Source organism: Bemisia tabaci, chromosome 6 (assembly GCF_918797505.1).
Source record: "Bemisia tabaci chromosome 6, PGI_BMITA_v3".
Taxonomy (NCBI): domain Eukaryota; kingdom Metazoa; phylum Arthropoda; class Insecta; order Hemiptera; family Aleyrodidae; genus Bemisia; species Bemisia tabaci.
In genome coordinates, this window is record NC_092798.1 from 15,988,915 (window position 1) to 16,007,494 (window position 18,580).

General features: G+C 39.0%; 1 protein-coding gene across 2 annotated transcripts in view; it reads left to right on the top strand.

Annotated features, from left to right (window-relative positions):
- The window catches only part of LOC109036796 (protein Wnt-5b), a 135,804-nt gene that overhangs the window by 37,893 nt on the left and 79,331 nt on the right, over positions 1-18,580 (top strand). The window lies entirely within an intron of this gene.

Consider the following 18,580-nt stretch of genomic DNA (forward strand, 5'->3'; position numbering starts at 1 on the left):
AGAGGGAGGGAGGGAAGAGGGAGGGGAGGGATAGGGAGGGGTGGGGAGGGGAGGGGAGTGTGGGGAGGGAGGGAGAGGAAGGGTTAAAATCCAAATCTTTCTTTTGTCTCCCACTATCAAGGAACAAAAATCACATTAAAATGGCTTGTTCTATTTATATAATTTTAGGCTGTCTGCGTTATTTTCCAAAACATGTGGGAGGAAGGGGGTTCGACCGGTCTTACGTGAGTAAAAAGAGGGAAATACGATGTTGCCTTACAAATGCTTTACAAGGGGATTTTAGAGAAGGGTCGAAAAGTCTGCCAAAATGACTTGCTTGAACTTAGGTGGAGACTGAAATGATTGTCCAGAGCACTATCCTACTGAAAAAAAACTCAGTGCCTGTGAAGCATTGGGTCGTAAGCGATTAGAATGATTTATCTCTGAAGGTGGTAAAAGCGCTGGCGAACTTTAATTACGCTTAAAACTTTTAAAAATTTTTTGAATAACTCACACTTTCACTAATTGGTTATTTTTCGGACGCGTCAGACAGCTGAGTCAGCTGATGATGGTGGCCCGGAAAAAAAAGAAATTTGACAACATTAGAATGCTTATACGTCGTTTTTCTTCAAGACGGCAGTAATCTCCTCGGCTAAAATATAAAATATTTTATTTTTCAAAAATCCAATCAGAATTCCTCTATGATTTTTCTTATTCACCCGATTAAATTCCGCTCAAGACTCACAAACAAAATTAAGAAATACACTTACGAGCTTTTCAAAGAGGTCATCGTTTTTCAAAGAAATTTGGCAACAATAGAATGCTTATACGCCGTTTTTGTTCAAGGCGGCAGTAATCTCCTCGCCTAATTCCTGCCTCCGGTTGGGGTTAAAAAGTCCGGCGGGCAGGGTGCCAAAACTCGAGCTTTTTTCGGCAGCTCGTTGCTGTTGACGAATCGAGCCTTGTGGTCTGATAATGGGGTAATGGACCAGACCGAAATTCAGAGGCCTTTCCCGACTGGACTTGACGATAGCAAAATTAGCACGGATGTAGGGGAGGGCGGGGGGAGTAAGCACTTTTGAACAACTGAGATATGGATTGCATTATGCAAAAAGGAACCAAGAGCATTGCAATGTTACTGAGATCGTACAACTTCTTTTGTCTTGAAAGAAAATCTGTTCATCAATCGACATTCTCCATTTTACACGCTAATAACTGTAAATTTAAGACAAAATTACCATGGAAATTTCATATTTTTGTATGATTACAGTCGTTTTATTGCTACGGGTGAAGTTGCACAATCTTAGCAACATGGCAATGTTCCTGGTTCCTTTTGCTAAATGCAATCCATATTATAAACTATAATGTTTTCGGTTAATGACACATAAAAGAACTGGACTTCATTTTTAAACCTAATTTTAAACTTAATTTTAATTATTTCTTAAACACAATTAAAAACTACAATGTCTGGCTAAGTTTAGGAACAACGTAGGCACCATTAGTTTCCCTATGCACATAAGTGTTTTTACATGCAGACGAGCTAGAAATCGAAGTTTCTTGTCGCAAAATGAAGTCCAACTAAGAACATATTATCAGTTATTCACTCTCCAATTTCATCGTGAAAATTGTGATTTTCTCTTGTTGCATGCAAAACTTGCCACTGATAAATTTATATGTTTCTGAATACGTATTCACCATAAAATTCGGAGGAAAAAATCACTATGAATGCAACTTCGCGAAAAAACACTGCCGCGAGGCGCTACCGAGGGTTAGACCATTTAACAGTCAGGGAGAAGGCGGCACTCGCAGCATCTTAATTTCTAAAGATAATGATAAGTTTTTAAGTAACTTTTTAAGTAACTTTAGCTTTAACTTAAGTAACTTTAAACTTAAGTCACTTTTTTTAAGATAAGTAACTTTTTTGCCTGCAAGAACTCGAGAGAGTCATTCTTTTCGATTTATCCCTTCGGATCTAATTATTTTTCCGTGAGTTTCTCAAAAAACTAAGGTTGCTATATAAAACTATTATTTCTATCGTGAAATCACCCACTTACACTGGAAAAAAAACACATTGGATCTAGAGTCCAGACTATTGAAAACATTGACAAGAAAAAATACTCTTGATTCAATCAGATTTTTGTTTATATCAAAAGGAAATCCGCTCAAATTAAGAGGCTTGGTTCTTGATTTAAGCAAAAACTGATTGAATCAAGAGTATTTTTTCTTGTCGATACATTTGAGAGTCTGGACTCTAGATCCAATGTGTTTTTTTTTTTTTTCTTTCTAGTGTACTGCTTTCTTCCGTAGCACGGCAACAAACAGACGATGAATCCTAATGCTCAATGCAATGTATGTTGTGTCAGAGCCATACTTTTGGGAAGAGATACCTCCACATCCAACAACTGCTTCCTAATGATGATTGATGACCAACGAGTCAAGCAGTTGGTTTGACAAACTCTGACAATTTGTTGAGTGGTCTGCTTGACTTGTTGCTCATCAATCATCGTTAGAGGCCAGTTGAGTGTTGAGATGACAGTTCCCCAAATAAAAGGGTAGCACCCTTCTTTTATATTGCTTTGATGAGCATGGCGCTGCGCCTGATTGTGAGTTGATAACATAGTTGTGATGATGCCATGAAATTCGTCCCTTTTTGCACCTTGCGGTTGGAAATCCTTTGCGAATTTACTCGCGACGGCAATATCTCACCTCTTCAAAACCTCCCCCTTCTCCTTTGAAATAACCATTTTCATAAATTTAATTATGATTATTTGAAATGTTCGAGAGTCGAGACGGTGCCATGACTACAAACTCCATCGCCTCCGGTAAGGAGCCTCTAAGTGTTTGAAATCAGACGGCTGTTACCAGACAGCCTAACTACGTCATGCGTTGCCTAATTTTCTCTCATTTTAATTTTTCGACGAAAAACTGAGCAACATTCTGCCTCGAAATTTTGTGGGTATACATTATTAAAAATCAAAGGGGTGCCAGAGTCTCTATTGTGGCCAAAAATCCTGACTAATACACTGAAAAAAAATCTCGGTTTATTTACTAAGAAAAGGGTAAAATTACCAAGAATTCAGGGTTCTATTTGATCCCAGTTTTTTCTAGGCAAAATTACCATTTATGGAATTGGTAATTTTACCGAGAAATCTCTGTAAAATTATTGAACTTTCTCGGTAATTTTATTGGCCCTTGGTAAAAACGTCAAAATTTTTTATCGACTGTGGTAGAATTACCGAGATAAAATGGTAAAGTTACCGGGAATCGATTACCAATAAAGGTGGTATTCTTATCTGAAAAAAACAGTAAAAATACCGGTTTTTAGGTAAGCTTACCAGTCTGTCTTGGTAAAATTACCAATAATTGGTAAAAAAAGTGAGATGGTAAAGGTACCAACGGACCTTGGTAAAAACGCCGAGAATTTTTTTTCAGTGAAAATAGATTTCGCTCCACATTCATATCACTCGAGGTTTTTGGGCGCTGTATAGACTCCGACGCAAAATTTCACTCCAAAATTTTTTACAGTGTATTTTATGATCAAGAGGAAATTCTCAGATATGTCTTAGGTATATTTTTTCTTAGTTTTCGGAATCTCCGAAAAATTAAATGAAAAATTCAAGAACTTCTAGAGTCTTATTGGCTGGCGCACCCACGTACTTTTTGTGCCCCTCGCGACGGGCCTGATGACGCCTCCGATGAGGCACTGACATTTTAAAGCAGCTCTACCCTTCCATTTGGCGCACAAATTTATAACTCTGTGGTGTTCAAAGGAAAAACGCCGCGTAAACATTCAAAAGTTGCCAGATTTCTCGTTAAAATATTAATAATGGAGATGTTGTATGTGTGAGGAATTTGCAACTCGACTGTTGTTTCTTATGTAAAAGTTTGCGAAAAACATGATGGTGCCACTGGTTTTCTCTGAAATCAACTCCCAAGCTCAAAAAAAGCTCTCAAGTTGAGCCCAAAATGGAGGGGATATCCCACCCTACCTTGAGAGTCCACCTCTACATCAAAACAAACTCTCCATGCAAAGATAGGGAGCAAATACATTGACAGGGCTGCCACTTCATTTGGGGACTCTAAAACTGAAAACACGGCATCACTGCTAATATATTTGCTCCCTATCTTCGCATGGAGAGTTTGTCTTGATGTAAAGGTGGACTCTCAGGGTAGGGCGGGATATCCCCTCCATTTTGGCCTCACTTTGAGAGCTTTTTTTGAGCTTGGGAGATGATTTCAGAGAAAACCAGTGACACCATCGTGTTTTTCGCAAACTTTTACATAAGAAACAACAGTCGAGTCGCAAATTCCTCACACATACAACATCTCCATTCGAAATTTTTGAGTACCTTTCCTCGAAATTCTCAGATATTTTAGATAAAATTGCTGATAACATCCTCTGAAAAATTTGAAGAATAGATCCACTGATTTCCTTGAAAATTCGTATTCTGTCAGGGAAATTTCGGCAACGCCTTGAGTCTCTTACGGCGTTCTTCCTCAGCACGGCTAAACCGCAGTGGCCGATTTGCGATTCGTCCGTCAGCTCAGACGTCAGACATCAGGCGACAGGGAGTAAAAAGCGGGTCGGGCGTGCTTTGCGATGTATCGATTGTAGTGCCATTTAAGCCTACGGAAAAGGATCGATAAACAGGGTGTTCGCAGAGAACACCTCGATAATCGATTCTTTACCATAGGTTTAAATGGCATAACAATCGATACATCGCAATTCACGCCACGCCACCGAGTAAAAAGCGCGTCGGGGGTCTCGGGTCGGCTCGGGGGGCGATAATTAGAAACCGCTACGCGTCAAAACGAAAGCTCGACACCGGATTGACAACCCGCAAACTCGCGCAAATTACTCACATTTGCGGCAGGACTGCAATTTACCAGTGGCGTGGCGTGCTTTGCGATATATCGATTGTTATGTCATTTAAAGCTATGGAAAAGGATCGATAAACATGGTGTTCGCAGCGAACACCTTAATAATCGATTCTTTACCATAGGTTTAAATAGCATAACAATCGATACATCGCAATTCACGCCACGGCACTGCAATTTACCGCCGCGAAGGAGGCGCCATTGCCGCCGGATACTTGCCGTCCTATGGAAAAGAGCCGTAAGCACCCCGAGATGAGCCTTGAAGCACGTAAGAGCATGAACTAACCGTGGCTCATACAGTATTGCAGTTACTGTTTTTTTTTTCGTATAACACGGCGCATTCTACCCGCCACGCTGATGAATTATCGCCTTTAATAAAGCTATCGGAAAAAATTGCCTGATATTAGATCCAGGTGATCCAGCGGGTGATACATACACTGAAAAAATGGTATGCTGTCTTAGCGCCTAGGATGTCAAAAATGTGTCTGGTGATCCTAAGATGCTGCCTTGATTGCCTACGCAGTTGAATTTGCATTCACGGGATGTAAAATTAACTGAGGGGCAGTAAAGACAGCATCTTGGGATCACCAGACACATTTTTGAAATTCCAGGTGCTAAAATAACATATTATTTTTTTCAGTGTACATGTCGCAGGCAAATAGTCAATTGAACGTCTTTATGCCAAAGGGAACTATGTTATACGCAAACCCTACGCACATAGTTCCTTTTGGCTAAATAAACCCAAATCAGGCATTTTATCAAATGCCTGAGCGAATAGTAAAGTATTCTTCCTGGATTTAAATCCTAATTCTTTTGCTAATTTTAGACAAAATAATTCATTGATCATGTAAGGAAGAAACCTCTGCAGAAATGTCCATTATCAGAGAATATTTCAAACGGGTATAGCTCCTGAACGAAAAATTATCTTAACATTTGCAACATGTCATAAAACACATAACTTTTAAAATTATAATATATAAATATATGAGGAGCACTTGTAGAGGGAGGGACGAGGAAAGTTCGTAAAGATGAGCCATTTACAATATTGAAAACCTCCGAGCTTTTCGTCGTAAATTCCGTCTGGTTTCGTTCTAAATATCGTAAACTGTCAAAATTTTGGCTATCTGCCCAGGCATTTGATAAATGCCTGATTTGAGTAACTGCCTACGATATACGCATGGACATAGCATTATAGACTCTAACTATAAGTTTTGCGCAGTGCGAAAGAGTGCACTGAAAGGAACAGGTAAAACGTATACTTGAGTCTGGATGAACTTATCAGCCGTTGGAAATTTCCATCAATCCACTATTCCACTATTTAAATGATCTATGACTATTTTAATGATCTTGGTGTTTGTTGTGTATATAATGGTTTATTTAACATTTGAGTCTTTAATTAAATGTTATGATTTAGATAATCAAACTATGAAATCCTTTTGAACAGTTTTACCTTTGGTAATTTTAGTTTTTCTAGCTTTTCCGTCTATTCGAATTTTGTATTTAATGGATGAAATAAAAAATCCTATACTAACATGTAAAGTATTAGGCCATCAGTGATTTTGAAGCTACGAATATAGAGATTTTAGTAGTTTTGAGTTTGATTCGTATATAGTTTTTAATTTGATGCGGTTGCTAGATTTTGACAATTGTTTTGTTATTCCGCTTGGCCTAAAGGTGCGGCTTCTAGTTTCGTCTGTAGATGTTCTTCATTCCTGAACTGTTCCTGCATTTGGTGTAAAAGTTGATTCTGTTCCTGGTCGGTTAAATCAATTCCGGTGCAGTAGAGTCTCAATTGGACGTACTTCTGCCAAACGGAACTATGTGCATCATGACGTGAGCCCTGTTATGCATATATTCTGATGGGCCTCAGAGCTCATGTCTTAGTGTACATAGTTCATTTTGGCAGAAATATGTCCAATTACCCGCAGTGATCGGGACTGGAGCTACCGTTGACAGTCGAAATTCATGGTTCATCCGGAATTAGACTGATTTTAATTTTCTTACATTATACATTGAATGGAGTGCTTCCTGAAAAATTTTACAAGAAAATCAATAGAACTATTTCTAAAACCTTTACAATCCGTACGAACATCGATCAGTGCTTTTAATGTTTCCAAATTTTGTTTGACTTCCTTTTCTTGGCTCGCTCCGATAAGTTTCGCTAATGAGGCGCGGTTAGTGTCTGCGAAACGCCTTCACTTTCGTGCGTATGCAACACGGGCATCCATGGAGCTCGAATAGTTGCGTCTAGGCGTTATAATGAAATTGGTTAAGTATCCGTCGGATACGACTTTAACACTGTAGCCTTCATTGTTTCTCTAGCACCTTAATTTAATGCCAGCCGGTGGCGTGGCGTGCTTTGATGCGATATATCGATTGCTCGGCCATTTAAACCCATGGAAAAGGATCGAAAAACAGGGTGTTCGTAGCGAACACCTTAATAATCGATTATTTACCATAGGTTTAAATGGCATAACAATCGATACATCGCAATTCACGCCACGCCACTGATGCCAGCGTTGCTTATTATGCCGATGAAGTGAACTAATACCTACTGATTTGTATCGCAACATTGGCAATTTCCCGACAGATGCTTTATTTAAATATATTTATTACAACTTTGCCGGCCCTCGAAAGCGCAAAAAAATTTAGGTATCGGAGCATGATTTGTAGAAATTTATTTTACTTCCTTTTAATGAGTTGTCCTAAGGTTTTTTTTTTTTTTGTTTGTTTGTTTTTTCCCCTTTTAAAAAATTTAACGTTTAAGTGCGACATTTTCGGAGAACAATCTCGATGAATCGCATGCATGGAATTTGGAACAAAAACAATGACCATTTGCGACAGAACATCGATAACATCTTAGGGCTAAATATACAAATATGGTCTCCTAGGTGCAAGGGCGGAACTACAACACAATAAATTCTGGTAAATATATTAGGGAAAATAATATTACACCCTACTTTTCCCCTCCTGAAATGTGGGCTGCGTCTGGTTGTATTTAATTTTCTAAATGACTTGTTATATACGATCTTGCCAAGTCATTATCCGACTAAATTAAGGTTAAATTAGTCCACTAAATAGATCATCTCCTCTTAAATATAAATAACCCGAATGTAGTACGTCCATATTCATGGCACACTGTATGTCTCCCTCTCCATGCATGTCTAACTATCAGGTATAATTCCGAAAGCTGAATGTATATGTATCAACCACGAGAAATGATAATGGACCACTAGATAAGGTACGAATTTCAGCATTCTGATACATGTTTCTTAACCAAAATTTTACGTAAAACACGATGCACACAACGACAATTACCGAAATTAACTCCTTACGAAGATATTTAATGATTCTTAATGCGTGAATTGAAACCACCCGCTCATGAAAACTCAATTCTCTACGTGATTCACATCGCGCGCTAAACGTTATCATGACAGTCTCTGCGATATAAAAATCTGACTACCTCAATCTTGACGCTTTGGCTCAGTTATAGCAAATTGCTTATAGTTTGAACAACACATGATGGGAAATGAACATTGCTCGATTGAGAAGCTTGCTGAAACCGTTGTAGTGGGCGATTTGACTCACGTAGAGTTTTGAGTTTCTTGTGAGCGGGCAGTTCAAATTCCTCGTAACCAATGTGAAATAAAAACGTTAATATCTTCGTTAGGAGTTGGTTTCCGTAATTTTCGTTGTGTTAATCGTTTTCTACGTGAAATTCTGGTTAAGAAACATGTATCAGATCGCTTACATTCGTACCCTGTCTAGTGGTCCATTTTAACATTGTTCTTCTCCTTAATTGTTTGCATTCCACAGCGATAAGAAATTAGTGCATATTTAATCGTCTACGATCATACGATGTATAGGTGTTTACTCATTTCATCGTCAACTGAACTTTTCAAATCGTGTTTTTCTAAAGCTTCATGAAAAGTTTTACTCATTTTGGGAACAGCAGCCCCAAAAAAAAAACCAAAAAAAAAAAAAAAAAAAAATTTCACATTTCTCTTATTTTTTCAAAAACCGCACGTCGATAATTATGGAATGAAAATAACTTTAAAGGTGCCTAAAAAGCGTTGGTATGTAATGATCGGGATATATGCCCGAGGTAATTCTTGGACAGCCTCTCAACCATTCGTTTTTTAAATTTATTATCCTTTTAAAAAAATAACTACGAGGGGAGCAGGAAAAAATCGATAAAATGCAAGGTAAAACAGCAACTAACCAGACAACACCAGCAAAACCGCCTGTTACCCTGCCGTGATAAGTAAGAAGGCCGCATGAGCCATCGGATGTTGCCAAGTTTTCTTCCATTTTCTTTTCCCTACGAATTTTCAAAGGAAGTCGCAAACATATCTCTTCCGATTTCCCAAAGAATTTTATGCGTAATTTATGCATCAGAGTCTAAAAATCTCAAGGAAGAATATTCATAACTATGGATCGCATTTAGCAAAGAGAAACCAGCACGATTACAGTGTTGTAAAAATGTTCCTTCTTCCTCGCATACTTATCTAAAAAATGTCTCAGAATAGCAAATATTTTTTGCTTCCCACCAAAAATTTGCTATTTGTACAGGAAAATAATTCTGTGAATTTTAATACTACATTTATTCAGTATGTTTATAAGGAAGGAGGAAGTTGCACGATTTTGAAAACACTGTAATCGCGCTGGCTCCTTTTTGCTAGAGTACCTATATTGAGATAGTATGGCCACTGGCGTTACCACCTCTGATTGGCTCAGCCATCTTAGGCTGAATGGAGCCCTCAGGACCCAAAAATGGCGGACGCCATAAATTAATGTAATGCAAAATTACTCAAAATGTAGTTTTCTTTGCTCATCGTAACGAGAAATTTACCCAAATGCACTATTGCGAATTCTTTACATATTTTTAAGGCTAATCGTGTGCAATTTTTGAGAAAAATTATCTTAGATGTAGTAAGGTTGGCAGCAAGGTTCCCTACCATTTATTATTAGCATAATGAATAATACAACCAGCTTGAGCTTGTGAAATATTCACTACATAAAAGTAAATAAATGAGAATATGTGAGATTAATACTAGTTTTTATAATAAAAATACCCACAATATTTTTACATATGTGACTTCCCAAAGTTCATGTAGAATCACCAGTTCAAGGATCAATAATTCTAGCATCAATCTTACTAAAATTAGGATCATATGGGTTAATCCCATATGGACCCAATTGGATCATATGGTTGGTGGGTTATCATACCAATAATATTAACTTCAATTGATCCAGATTTTCTGATTATTTAAATCTAAATAGTTTATGAAAACATTAATATGTGAATAACGGTTGGTGATAACCGTCAAAAGTTGGCAATGACCCCCCTCCCATCTACAAAAACCAAAACAAAGCACCTCCATTTTTGGGTCCTAAGCCTCTCCACGGGGCCCAGTGGCCATACTCTCTCAATATAGGTACTCTACATTTTGCTAAATGCGATCTAACTTTCCTCCAGATAAATACTTCATCGAAGGAAATTTGGCAACGTCTGAGGACTAATACGGCGATTCTCCTTAGAGTGGCAGTATTCCCCTCTCTCGATCATTCTTGCGAAAAAATTGATTTGTTTGGGACGACTAGAATGAGTATAAGGACTTGAATGCGTTTATTCGATTAGTCCTCGGGACCGCGGCGAGAGGTAGGGCAGACGGGTGCGTTGCGTATGCAAGTTTGAAGGAGCAGAGGGGCAGGGGGGTTTGTGCGGCATCAGTAGAGCGAGGGGTGGAGCGTCGTGTCGAACCGCCGGGAGCGATTCCTTTGATTGGTCTCGGGGGTAATTGCCTTCGGCGCTCAGTGAGCAAGCACTTTTATTTATCGGTCAAAAATTCTAGCGTCTTCTGCTGTGCTAAGGAAGAACGCCGTATGAACATTCGAGAGTTGTCAAATTTGTCTTGATAAAACATGTACTTTCGACGAAATTCAAGCATATTTTTCCCTAAAATTTTTAGATATTTTAGATTTCACTGCGTACATTTCGGAAAAAATATTCACAATTTTCCCAGTAAATTCGGTTTTTATCGGAGGAAATTTGGCAACGTCTGAAGGCTCTTACGGCGTTCTTCCTCAGTACGGCAGTGTAGTTCCCAGTAGACTGATTTAGTGACTACGTCATTCGATATAATATCGAACTCTTGGTTCAAACCGAGACGGACTAACATAACCTCATGTGCGAATTCTTCAGTTAATTGTGTTAATTTATTACAATTTAGTCATTGACCGGTCATAAATCATAAAGACTCATTAAATAAGAGAAATTTCGATTGTAAGAAACACTTTGACGCATCTTACCACCATGGCGCAGAGGGCACGAATAAGATACAAGTTTTCCTAGAAAATAGATGATAAACGTCGCTGTACCGACCTACGTCATCAAAAAATTCCAAGATGCCCGAAATGCAAACACCTCCTTTTTCTCCTCTATGATGGACGGCCCTTATCTGGAGCCTTAAAAATGTCTCCGGCTTGAATATTTGTACCCTGGGAATTTGAACTATAGCCACGAGTGCGGCGTTCGGTTCGCTGGAAACAACAGAACGTGCCGGGAATCGCGAATTTCACGGGCAGCGACGCGGGCAGAGGAGTCGAAGGGTTGATTGGCACACAACGTTGTTAGGAGTTAATTTGTCCATCATTGCGCTCATGCTAATGTTATTTGATGTCTATGAAATTGCTGGCTTTGCTTTGTTTCTTCCGTCTCATGACTCAGTTTTGATAGAGAGCGCACGCTGCAGTGCTAAGGAAGAACGCCGTATGAACCATCGGACGTTGCCAAATTTCCGTTCATAAAACACGAATTCCCTGGTAAACTCATGAATATTTTCCTTCCAACTTTTTTCAGATAATGTTGGTCGCAATTTCATCCAAGGTTTCTGAAAATTTCGAGAAAATTTATTGACAACTGGACCGCGTTAAACAGAAAGGAACCGAGCCACATCAGCTATTGCTAAATTTAATTGGGCAATTTAATTTATTACATGAAAACGGTTGTGCGGATTTTCGTGCAAATTTCAGTGAAAATTCTCTATGGTGCGAAGCAAATGCCTTAAAATTTTCAAAGAAATCCGAACAAACGTTCACTCGTAAAAAAATTAAGTGCCCAATTAAACTTGGCAATAACTGATGTGGCTGGTCTTTCTATTAAACTCGGTCCAACTTTTCTAAAAAATAAACATTTTATCATAGAAAATTTGGCAACTCTCGAATATTCATACGGCGTTCTTCCATAGCACGGCAGCACGGCTGCAAACTATTTGCCCACGTGCGCATTAATTTGTCCATTTTGAAATTTCAAATATTTTTTCTCTCAAGGATATAAAAGGAACATGAAAGGAGAGGCATAAAGGTCAATTAAATGACTTGCCTAGATAATTAATACGGGTTTTTGCATACGGTTTACGGTATAGTATGAAGTGCTAATCATAAGTTTAAAGATCAGTAATATCATTTGTAACTCTAAAGGGGCATTCAAGTAATACGCAAGCCGTTTTGACCGACTTTTTGACCCCTCCCCTTGTAGGGCACCCGTAAGACGACCTTTCACTCCCTCCTCCTTTAAATTACGTGATACAGACCTAGCACAAATAGCTGAACATTTTTGAATTGGAAAATATGGTTTATTTGCTTTGAAATTGGGTACATAAGACTGGTATGACTGGGTATTCTTAGAAACAACAACAACTATAAATGTTTTTAACTTAATAGACTTTATTGTGCTAAATATTCAATGGAAGCCCTATTTGATTCAGATTAATATTTTTCTCTGTGTACTAATGACTGATGAGTGATTGGTTATGACACTCCATGAACTGAAAAACGTTTTCAAACCTACCCTCCCTTCAGGTTCATTTTAATTTCTCAAAAAAGGCACCTAAAACAACACTTATAGTAGTTCAGTATTGAATAAAAATCACCGATAACCACCTAAGTATCACACTTATTATTTAAAATTATGTGAACACTCACGTTAACTGCTGCGATTTATATTAATCTGCAGATTATTTTATCTCCAGCTTATAGGCCACCTCCTTAGTGAGTAGTGTTCGAAACTCTCAGGCGGCACCAACGCGCCAAATGCGTCTAATAAATCGGCCATGGTGCCTAAAAAATGAAGGCTCTTCGCTAACGTGGCCCTAAAAAATTGCCTCCCCCTTTCCCCAGAGAAAAATCCTAGGTACTTTTTCTGTTTGATAATTTTTCGAAATTTCTCCAAGTTACAGCTACTTGTTCTGTTACTAAAACATCTTGTGTCTAACTTTTCATTAAGTGTGACATGATATTTAGGCAAAAAGTCGATTTGGCCCCTAAAAAATCTCCTATGGCTCCTAAAAATCGAGCTTGATGAGCCACATAGCTCCTGAAACTCAAGAATGAGTTTTGAACATTGTTAGTGAGGCAAAAAGACAGGCAACCGTCGCTGCACGTGTAACCAGAATACTGCCGTGCTAAAGAAAAACGCCGTATGAACCTTCAGGCGTTGCCAAATTTCCTTTGATAAAACAGGAATTTCCTGGTAAACTTAAAACTATTTTCCTCCCAATTTTTAGATAATTTTGTTCGCAAGTTTACCTAAAGATTCTGAAAATTTCGAGGAAAAATATTCATAACTTTCCTCAAAAATAAACATTTTATCAAGGGAAATTTGGCATTTCTCGAATGTTGATACGGCGTTTTTCCTTAGCACAGCAGAATAAGAGCACGGAATTGCCTACCTAGTCAGGGGCGAACCCATCTCACGCGCAAGCTTCATCAATCCCTCTTTCGAATTGCGTTTCGTGCACTCCTTAGTTTCCAATCCGATTAAAGGCAAGGATAAATTATGAGCCATTTGTCACCGATTCTGTACCTACAAAACAAGATTTGTTTCTTCTCAATCAGGGCCCGAAGCCATCAAGCGATAAGTGCCTCTCGTGTTGTTAGGAAAAAAGCTCCACAAAAACATATCTCAACGAAGTTTACGCACCGCGAGGCTGTCAATCGCAGCCGGTGCACGAAAGCTTTGCGCTGCGTCGGAGATTGAGTTGACTTTTTCCCTTTCCTTTTTTTTCAAAATTGAATAAATCACACGCTTTTATTGAGACGTTAATATCTGTGTAAGATAACTAGAAATTGAGCTGGCTACATAACAGAATTCCTGGCGCCCGCACTTAGTCAGTGTTGCCAACTCGAAAGTATATTTTCACCATTAGCATCGAAGTATAACATGTTTGACGGGCTACCTCTAGGATTCGATCGATGTGGTGAATCTGAGGGTTTTTGTGAATTACAAAAAAAATCTGTTAATTAAATGTTGACCATTATTCAAAAACACCAGAAAAATCCTTCTGCTTAGAGAGCAAGAATTGTAAGGCATAAAAACAGCATAGAATCTATTTAAGACGATGCAGAATTCCTAAATAGATATCTTCGTTGGCGTGGTTGATTTCTGGTTGCTCGATACAGATGATTGATATCAAAAACGTAATCCCTGTTCCAAAGGATGATAAAATAACGATATAGTTACAGGAAAATCGTTGCGCTATAGCCCAGAAATATCGTTAAATTTACCGTTTTTTTAAAATGAAAGGCATTTGATAATTGAAGTCTGTCAAGTGTAGTCTTGCTTTCATTGCCCCAGAAATCATAGACTCTATCTGACTTCTATCCAGCCCGTAAGTAGTAAGAACGGCTTCTATGGCCGAGTTTTTTTTCAGTGTATGAAAATTTTTGACGGAATCAAGAATACGCACAGAGCAGTTCAAGGATTAAGTTATTAGTCCTCTTTAAAAGTGAAGAATAGTATTGCAGGCGACGATTTGCAAAGTTCTTTACTCACATCATCCCACCATCATAGGTATACTTTCGTAGAATAGGTCAAAGAGGGTGAATTTTGGTAACAGGGTGCCTAGCATCAGAATTTTCCAAATTTTTCCGAGTCTATCCAGGATTTGAGGTAATCAGGATTCAATCCCGATTTCATCAGGATTTGAGGAAAAATCGGTCGTAAAATCAGGATTTGAGAAAAGTCGGCCGTACGATGGGATTATTTTATCGCGCTATTTTCGTGAGGTTACATTCGCCTTGCGTGAAGTTTTTCTCCGTAATTTTTCTTCGCAAAAAATCAGGATTTGATCAGGATTTTGAAAAATCATGAAATCAGGATTCAGCAGTAAGTTGTCAGGAAAAATGAGGTACCATCAGGTTTCCCAAAATGAAAAAAAACTAGACACCCTGCACTGAAAAAAAAATTTCGGCGTTTTTACCAAGGTCCGTTGGTACCTTTACCATTTCACTTTTTTTACCAATTATTGGTAATTTTACCAAGACAGACTGGTAAGCTTACCTAAAAACCGGTATTTTTACTGTTTTTTTCAGATAAGAACACCACTTTTATTGGTAATCAATTCCCGGTAACTTTGCCATTTTATTTCGGTAATTCTATACCACAGTCGATAAAAAATATTGGCGTTTTTACCAAGGTCCAGTAAAATTACCGACAAAGTTCAATAATTTTACCAAGATTTCTCGGTAAAATTACCAATTCCATAAATGGTAATTTTACCACGAAAAAACTGGGATCAAACAGAACCCTGAATTCTTGGTAATTTTACCCTTTCCTTAGTAAATACACCGATATTTTTTTTTCAGTGAGGTTAAACCATTCGAAAATTTGACCAAAATTCTTGTCAGTATCCTGCGGGTCTGGCAACGCGTCCGGTCACTGCCGTGGAAATATGAGCAAGATCTATGGAGAGGAAGCGATTAAAAAAATGAATCGCATATTTCAGTGCTAGTAATGGAACAGAGACAGGAGTTGTTGCCGCACGCCCACGTTGAGTTAAATTAACGAATAAGTTATAAATGAGTCGAACCGATGGTTAATTGATCTGTTGCGCGGTGTGTAAGTCTTCCCACTCCGATTCGGTGGCTTCGGTCTTTGGCGCACGGTTAGAAAAATACGATCATAGGCAAACGAGATCCGAACATTGTTGCATGTAAATAACCGATTGCGTTATCTATTCTGCCGTGCTAAGGAAGAACGCCGTATGAACATTCGAGAGTTGCCAAATTTCTTCTTTGAAAATATTTAATTTTGAGGATAGTTATGAATATTTTTCTTTGAAATTTTCAGACTTTCTAGATCAAAGTACGAGCAAAATCCTGTAAAAAATTGAAGGAGAAATAATCACAGATTTTCCTGAGAATTAGTGATTTGTCGAAGGAAATTTGGCAACGCCTGATGGCTCATACGGCGTTCTTCCTTAGCACGGCAGTATTGTCCAGCAGTGGCGTGGCGAGAATGATCGATTTCCGATATTTCTCCATATGAACCTATAGTAAAGAATCGATTATTAAGGTGTTCGTTGCGAACACCCTGTTTATCGATCCTTATAATGGGAATCAATGGCAGATGAATCGATATATCGCAAAACACGCCACACCACTGTTGTCCAGTGCTCCCGACAGTAATTTCTCTAGATGGAACGCCACCGAGCGTTATTAGGAGAGGGCAAGGGAAGGTCAATTGCACCCTCCCCCTCCCCTCTGTATGGTAAAATTTACTTTTTATATGACAATGGGTCGCGGGTCAGTTGTGCTAGGCGCAGAGTCGTGTTTTAATGCTTTATTCTTGCAGATTAACTACAAATAATAAGATCTGTCCATACAGCAACTTTCTACGTTATGAGCATTTACGAGATATCGCGCCTTGAAAAACTCGATTTATGACGTTATCCACACTGAAAAAAATGATCGGTCGAATTTACCATTCCTTTACGCTGTATTTCACACAGCGTGAAGGAATGGTAAATTCTACCAATCTTCAAGTCGATTCTGCCAGAGGAATGGTTACCTGTACCACTCAGTACATAGTAACGTTTACCTTTCTTCTGGCAGAATTGACTCTGAATTGACGCTGTGTGAAATACAGCGTGAAGGAATGGTAATAAATTGTATCAATCTTGAATTTTCAGTGCACCGCGGTAGTACAATAGTACATACGATGTTATGCACTACCGCGGTGGATGATATCGAAAACCCGACTTTTCAAAGGACGATATCTCGAAAAATATTCCTTAAGCTGATTTAAAAGTTGGGTTTTAAGCTTACATCATCACCTCTAAATTCAAATATTAAATAAAAGGGATTCGGCATGTTTAAAATCGTTGAGATCATAAAGTAGAAAGACAAATAATGCTCGATCTGTTGTTGCGCCCCCCCCCCCCCCAATGCGCCATCATGTTGTTCTGCATTTCTGCCCACTGTGCGGCGAGTCCATTCCTCTCGTATACTTGTTGATGTCGTTTTCTGTCTCAACTTTATGACCCGCGGTCATAGCCGATTTCAGTCAATTTCAGTCTCGGACCCATGCAAATGCTTTTCGTTTGACAACCATACAGATATTACACCTAATATACTGGTTATTTCCAACTAAAAGAGCACTTAATTCTAATAAATGAGAGGCTCGTGTCAACCCGTCTCATAGGTACTTTCGCGTCACTTATTTGAAAGACTCGCCGTTATCTCTGGGCAGTGAAAATCTTTTAACATCAAGTATGCTTAAAGACTATTTAGAATCCTTTGATTTAAACGTTTGAATTTGTCCTGAAAAAAGTAAATTAGGTACGAGGGGCGTTCAATAAGTAAGTATCCCCCCCCCCCTCTAAAATCCATAAGAATGGACCAATTTTAAAAAACTTGGGCTCAAAATCTTCCTTAGGATATTTCGAGTTCAACAAAACAAACCGCAACAAAATCGGACCATTTGCGGCCGAACGCGAGCCGTTTGAACGCGCCGAGGTGCTCGACGCTCCCGCCAAATCTGCGAGGATTTGAAGTCCGCTACAGGAGAAGAGCTTCTCTGCCAAAGCCTCAGTCGTTCATGACTGACGAAAAATCAAAGAAATTTTTGTAGAATAAGGGGCTTACCTCACTTCTCCACATAACCAGCTCGATCCAAGCAAGTCTGATACTGAGACTAAGACTAAGAGAACAGCTTTTGGATGCCTCGTGCGTGGAAGTCTTTCAGCTGACCGCGGATGAAAGAGTGGACGGCTTGTTTGACCTCTTCCACTGATTCAAAATTAACTCCTCCAAGTTCAGATTTCAGGAACGGGAATAAATGGCAAACCAGACCACCATTTATTCCCGTTCCTGAAATCTGAACTTGGAGGAGTTAATTTTGAATCAGTGGAAGAGGTCAAACAAGCCGTCCACTCTTTCATCCGCGGTCAGCTGAAAGACTTCCACGCACGAGGCATCCAAAAGCTGTTCTCTTAGTCTTAGTCTCAATATCAGACTTGCTTGGATCGAGCTGGTTATGTGGAGAAGTGAGGTAAGCCCCTTATTCTACAAAAATTTCTTTGATTTTTCGTCAGTCATGAACGACTGAGGCTTTGGCAGAGAAGCTCTTCTCCTGTAGCGGACTTCAAATCCTCGCAGATTTGGCGGGAGCGTCGAGCACCTCGGCGCGTTCAAACGGCTCGCGTTCGGCCGCAAATGGTCCGATTTTGTTGCGGTTTGTTTTGTTGAACTCGAAATATCCTAAGGAAGATTTTGAGCCCAAGTTTTTTAAAATTGGTCCATTCTTATGGATTTTAGAGGGGGGGGGGGATACTTACTTATTGAACGCCCCTCGTACATTTCAATAATTTAATTGTACGGCGAATGTTAAACGTGCCTCAGGATTGTTGCTGCCAATCAAAATTAATTGGATTAGCCACTG